The 6,223-nt window shown below is 40.4% G+C and overlaps 1 protein-coding gene across 7 annotated transcripts in view; it reads left to right on the top strand.

The window, feature by feature from the left end:
- The window catches only part of NUMB (NUMB, endocytic adaptor protein), a 194,363-nt gene that overhangs the window by 49,317 nt on the left and 138,823 nt on the right, over nt 1–6,223 (top strand). For all 7 annotated transcript variants that reach the window (XM_025391615.1, XM_025391611.1, XM_025391613.1 and 4 more), the window contains one exon: nt 1,900–2,031. The gene's annotated coding sequence lies outside the window, so the exon portion shown is untranslated. The remainder of the gene's footprint in view (nt 1–1,899; nt 2,032–6,223) is intronic.

The following is a 6,223-nucleotide window of genomic DNA, read 5'->3' as shown; positions in this document are numbered from 1 at the left end:
TTTTTTTTTTTTTTTTTTGAGACGGAGTCTCGCTCTGTCGCCCAGGCTGGAGTGCAGTGGCCAGATCTCCGCTCACTGCAAGCTCCGCCTGCCGGGTTCGCGCAATTCTCCTGCCTCAGCCTCCCGAGCAGCTGGGACTACAGGCGCCCGCCACCTCGCCCGGCTAGTTTTTTTGTATTTTTAGTAGAGACGGGGTTTCACCGTGTTAGCCAGGATGGTCTCGATCTCCTGACCTCGTGATCCGCCCGTCTCGGCCTCCCAAAGTGCTGGGATTACAGGCTTGAGCCACCGCGCCCGGCTCAATCAGTTTTTCTAATAAACTGTTTATTGATGCTGGCTATTTATTAGGCATTGTACTAGATGCTAGGAATATAAAGTGGTGCAAACTTGGTTATAACCTTCAGCTGCTTAGAAGCTAGTGAAGAAAAGCACCACTGAGTTTTACAGTGTTTTAAACAAATACATATTTACACTCTTTTTGCACCGTGTCATTATTAAATGATTTTTTTTTTTTGTCTCCTGGAAGGTGTGTGAGCTGAACGTTTTCACTTTTTGTAATGGCCTTTTATAGCATCTTATCTGTGTACCACAACTCTGGTATCTGTAATCATTATTGTTTTACAAATAAACTGAGGTTTAAAGAGGTTATAATTAACTCATCCTACAACTACAAAACTCACTTTAAAAGCTTATTAAGTTGTAAAATTCATTCATTCAGCCTGGGCAACATAGTGAGACCTCATCTGTACCTACCCCCACCCCCACCCTCTACCTCCCCCCAAAAATTAGCCGGTCATGGTGGCACATGCCTGTAGTCCCAGCTACTCAGGAGGCAGAGGTGAGAGGATCTCTTGAGCCTGGCAGGTTGAGGCTGCAGTGAGCCGAGATCACGCCAGTGCACTTCAGGCCGGCAGACAGAGCGAGACCCAGTCTCCAAAATACAAAACAAAATCCATTCTATCATTCTTCCTCCCATGTATTATAAGATTCATAACCTGTATTAGAAGACTTAACCCATTTATATTATATTTGAGATATATGTGTCTATTTCCCTATTAAAATTGGGAGCTTTTCAGAGGAGGGACTAATCTTAGGTTTTGGGTAGCCCAGCAACAAGCCCAGCAACCTGTTACATATTGGATACCTAATAAATATTAGTTGAATAGTGAGTATGTAGGATGTCAGAAGTATAAGGAATTTTAGAGTTCTCGTAAATCATACAGACACTAGAATTTCTAAAAAGAATTTATAGATTGCTTACACAGAATTACAGCTCTTTATTTTGACTACGGAGAACTTTAACAACTGCTACCATCTACTGCTACTGTCACATAATCTCATAAAATAAGCCATTTTAACACCAAAAATGTAGGAAGGACAGTCTCATAGTAAGCATAATTGGTAACTTTATAAATAGTTTTTAGTCATGGCTGGCATCTGTTCAGGAGTTAGATTTGAACAACCACTATTTAATTCAACCCTCCCCTTTTAGAGATGATAAAATCGAGCCCATAGAGACGTATCAAAGTTCTTACAGCAAGGGAGAATGATCCAGGTCTGCTGACTCCTAGCTCAAAATTTTGATCTGGTTCCCTCAGTCTTCATCACATGATCAGACTTATGCACAGAGAATTTGTTACTTAACTGAGATCATATAGCTTTTAAGAATGTAAGGCTGGAACCTGAATGCATATTATCCACCTCAGTTTTTAAAATTGTTATTATTTTTGCCCTGTTTCAAGAATTGCACAGGGCAACTCTATTTTTAGTGAAACCTGTGCATTCACTTCCATGTATCCTAACCAACTCCATCAGTCCTTACTCAACTATAGAAGTGAAATTTTAAGTGATTGAAAGGAGGTATGTATATTTAAGATTTTCTTTACTTGAAAATTTCAGATTTGAGGCTTAAGCAACTTCTTCTGGGGAAAAGTGCCAGTGCAGCTGCTGTTACAACTCAAGGTCTTGATCTATATCCATAGATTGGAATATTGGTGGGCCAGCAATCCTCAGACACCTCACTTAGGACAGGTAAGTGAAAGAGATATTTAAGGATAAGCAAAGTGGATTGAAGGCTAACAGTCTTTCTTCCTGTTTGTAGTTAGATACAAACATTTTATTGCCTTTACAAATATAACCCTTTGTCCTGATAAAATCACTTGGAATATTAGGTGGGTAGGGCAAAACGTTTTCTTAATTGTAAGATGTGTGTCAAAATGTTTTATAATGGTAAAACTTAGAATAATTAAAATTGTTTTTCTTTTTGTCTGTTTTCCTGATTGTATTTATGAGCTTGTGTTGCAGTTATCTATTGCTGTGTAACAAAGTACCTCAAACTTAGTGGCTTAAAACAACAGTCATTTATTTTGTTCATGTATTTGCAATTTGAGCAAGGCTTGATTGGTAGGGATACTTGTCTCTGTTAACATATAGCATGAGGTAAGATGGCTAGAAGGGTTGGAGTGGCTCAGTGGCTGGGAACCGGAATCATTTGAAGGCAGGCTTGCTCACTCACATATCTGGTGGTTAATGCTGGCTGTTGGCAAGAACACCTTCATGTGACCTCTCCTTGTGGCTGCTCGGCTTCTTCACAGCATGGTACCTGGGTTCCAACAGAGAGAGCATCTCGAGAGGAAGGCAAAGGTGCATGGCATATTTGACTTGGTTTTGGAAGTCACATAGTGTTACTTTGCTCTGTCCTACCAGTTGATGTAGTTGTAAAGGTCCTCCCAGGTTTCAAGGAAGCTGTGGACATAGACCCCACCACTTGAAAGATCAACATCACATTGTAAGAAGAGCATATGGGATGGAATCTAATGTTGTAGGCATCTTTGGAAAATATTTGCCACGATTTGTATTACTTTTAAGGTAATATAGATAACATGAAATATATTAAAAAGAGGAATATTTGCAGGATATTATGGTGTATGAGTTCAATAAGAATTTGATGTGTTCTTGTGTAGTAGAGTATGATATTGAAAATAAGATGTCTAAACAGAAAAAAAGTGAAATAGATTTGGAATTTTCTTTCTTTCTTTTCTTCCTTTTCTTTCTTTCTTTATAGAAAGAGTTTTGCTCTTGTTGCCCAGGCTGGAATGCAATGGCATAATCTCGGCTCACTGCAACCTCTGCTTCCTGGGTTGAAGTGATTCTCCTGCTTCAGCCTCCCAAGTAGCTGGGATTGTAGGCATGTGCCACCACGCCTGGCTAATTTTGTGTTTTTAGTAGAGATGGGGTTTCACCATGCTGGTCAGGCTGGTCTTGAACTCCTGACCTCAGGTGATCCACCGTCCTCAGCCTCCCAAAGTGTTGTGATTATAGGGATGAGCCACTGTATCTGGCCTGGAATTTTCTTTTGTGTCAACAAAACAGTATACTGCTACAATCAAAAGTAGAGAGTTTATAAACAAGATGGAAGATAAGATTTGTAGTTTGGAGTTGGGTTGTTGTTGTTGTTGTTTTAAGAACGTGTTAGTTCAAAGCCTACTTGGGTCTTTTTTTTTCTTGTTTGTTTGAATAATTTGAGAATTATTTGGGAAATTGATTTCCAATATAAATTTGAGGACCGAATGCCAATATAATCATTATATACCTCCATGTTTGTTTTGTCTGTCTCTGTTTCTTTAAGGGAAGTCTTTTTCAGGATTGTACAGGATTGTGTACAATTTTTCCAGGATTGTGCTAAATTTCTGGTAAATATCTTAAGTTTTTCTTCTTTTTTTTGAGACGGAGTCTTGCGCTGTCACCCAGGCTGGAGTGCAGTGGCACAGTCTCCGCTCACTGCAAGCTCCGCCTCCCAGGTTCACACCATTCTCCTACCTCAGCCTCCCGAGTCGCTGGAACTACAGGCATGTGCCACCTCGCCCAGCTAATTTTTTGTATTTTTAGTAGAGATGGGGTTTCACCATGTTGGTCAGGATGGTCTCGATCTCCTGACCTCGTGATCCACATGCCTCGGCCTCCCAAAGTGCTGGGATTACAGGCGTTGAGCCATCACGCCTGGCCAAGTTTTTTCAGTGGGATGAGAAAACTGCAAAGTTATAGAGTATTTGGTTGCCTTATTGACTGCCACCAGTTATATAAACTGCCTGTGGCAGGTTTGAATATAACTAATACTCAAATTCTGGATGTGATGGAAAATATTTTTAGAGAATTCTGTAAACATTACATGTGATTGTCGTCTGTTCACTATAGGAATGGACAATAGGCTTTAGGAAGCAGAAGACCCAGAAGATTTTCTTGCTATCTAGATACTTTCTCATTCCAAAGTGATTTACATCATAATGAGTTTAATTTAACAGAGTTGGCTCAGCACTATTTCCCTAGTATTTGCAGGTAAAATTCTATAATGGAGAAAAACTGAACCACCTAGTGTGTCAATAGAGGCAATATCAGAAGTTTGTTAATTCTCAAATGTTAATGATCAGAATTGACTGATTTTTGTGAAACAATATATTTTAGTTCAAAAGGTACAGTAATTGAGAAAGCTGTTTTTGTTTTTGTTTTGTTTTGAGATAGGGTCTTCCTCTTTTGCCCAGGGAGGAGTGCAGTTAGCACTATAGCCTCCGCCTCCCGGGCTCAAGTGCTCCTCTTATCTCAGTCTCCAGAGTAATGGGGACTACAGATGCAAGCTTCCATGCCTGGCTAATTTTTGTATTTTTTGTAGAAATGGGGTTTTGCTGTATTGCCCAGGCTTGTCTTGAACTCGCAGGCTCAAGCCATCTGCTCACCTTGGCCTCCCAAAGGGCTGGGATGACAGGAGTGAGTTTTGTTTTTTTTTTTGCATTTAAAAACAAGATGAGGCCTGGCATAGTGGCTCACTCCTGCCGTCCCAGCACCTTGGGAGGCCCAGATGGGTGGATTACTTGAGGCAGGGAGTTGGAGGCCAGCCTGGCCAAAATAGGGAAACCCCGTCTCTACTAAAAATACAAAAAATTAGCTGGGTGTGGTGGTGCACGCCTGTAACCCCAGCTACTCTGGAGGCTAAAGTGGGAGAATCCCTTGAGCCCAGGAGGTGGAGGTTATAGTGAGCTGAGATCTGTGCCACTGCACTCCAGCCTGGGTGACAGAGAGAGACTCTGTCTCTAAAAAAACCCAAAAATAAATAAATAAAACCAAGATAAGGTATTTTACAATAGACAGATTAGGAATAATGATTATAGGTAATGTAAAATACTATATCTTAAATAACAAATATATGCATATATGTGCAAGCATACAGAAAGCCTTTAAGCATTTAACTTGACTTTTTGTTTTAAACATTTGTTTTTAGCTCCCTTTTGCTTTTAAGAAGTCAGAGTAGGTTAATTGCTGATATCTGATACAGATCTATTGAATACATTATCTTCTGTAGGCCTGTACCTAAGGGGATGAAAATCTCTCAAATAGTGAAATACTGTTCTCTGAAACAAATAACAAAAGTTCCTAAACACTCTTAAGAAATTACAAATATGGTAGTGTTTATTTTGGTACTTTATGTAATCCTTGGAAGGAAGTAAATGATAAAGTTCTTGGGTAAAGATACATGACTATGTAAAGTTAATTTTATTTTTATGTATTTATTTTTTTAGCGACAGGTCTTACTATGTATTGCCAAGGCTGGAGTGCTGTGGCTATTCATAGGCGCGATCATAGCGTACCTGTGTCTTTGCATAGCTGGGACTATAGGTGTGCACCACTGTGCAGGGCCTGTACAAATTATTTTAAAATGCAAAAAGGACTTTTAGTAATTCTGGAAGAAGTAAGTTATATTGCTTAGAGATTAGTGTTCTCCTACTTACCATTTTTTAAAATGAGATTCCTGGCCGGGCGCGGTGGCTCAAGCCTGTAATCCCAGCACTTTGGGAGGCCGAGACGGGCGAATCACGAGGTCAGGAGATCGAGACCTGGCTAACACGGTGAAACCCCGTCTCTACTAAAAAATACAAAAACTAGCCGGGCGAGGTGGCGGGCGCCTGTAGTCCCAGCTACTCGAGAGGCTGAGGCAGGAGAAAGGCGTAAATCCGGGAGGCGGAGCTTGCAGTGAGCTGAGATCCGGCCACTGCACTCCAGCCTGGACGGCAGAGCCAGACTCCGTCTCAAAAAAAAAAAAAAATGAGATTCCTGGTTCTAAAATTACAATGATTCTTATTTGAAAAACAACATTCAGTTCATGTTTTTACAGGTTTTTGTTAATACAGAAGTTACATGACTTTTTTATTACTCCTAACCCTCCTGTACCCTC

The sequence above is a fragment of the Theropithecus gelada genome, chromosome 7b (genome assembly GCF_003255815.1).
Source record: "Theropithecus gelada isolate Dixy chromosome 7b, Tgel_1.0, whole genome shotgun sequence".
NCBI classification, from domain to species: Eukaryota; Metazoa; Chordata; class Mammalia; order Primates; family Cercopithecidae; genus Theropithecus; species Theropithecus gelada.
This window is presented reverse-complemented; position numbering and strand designations above follow the sequence as displayed.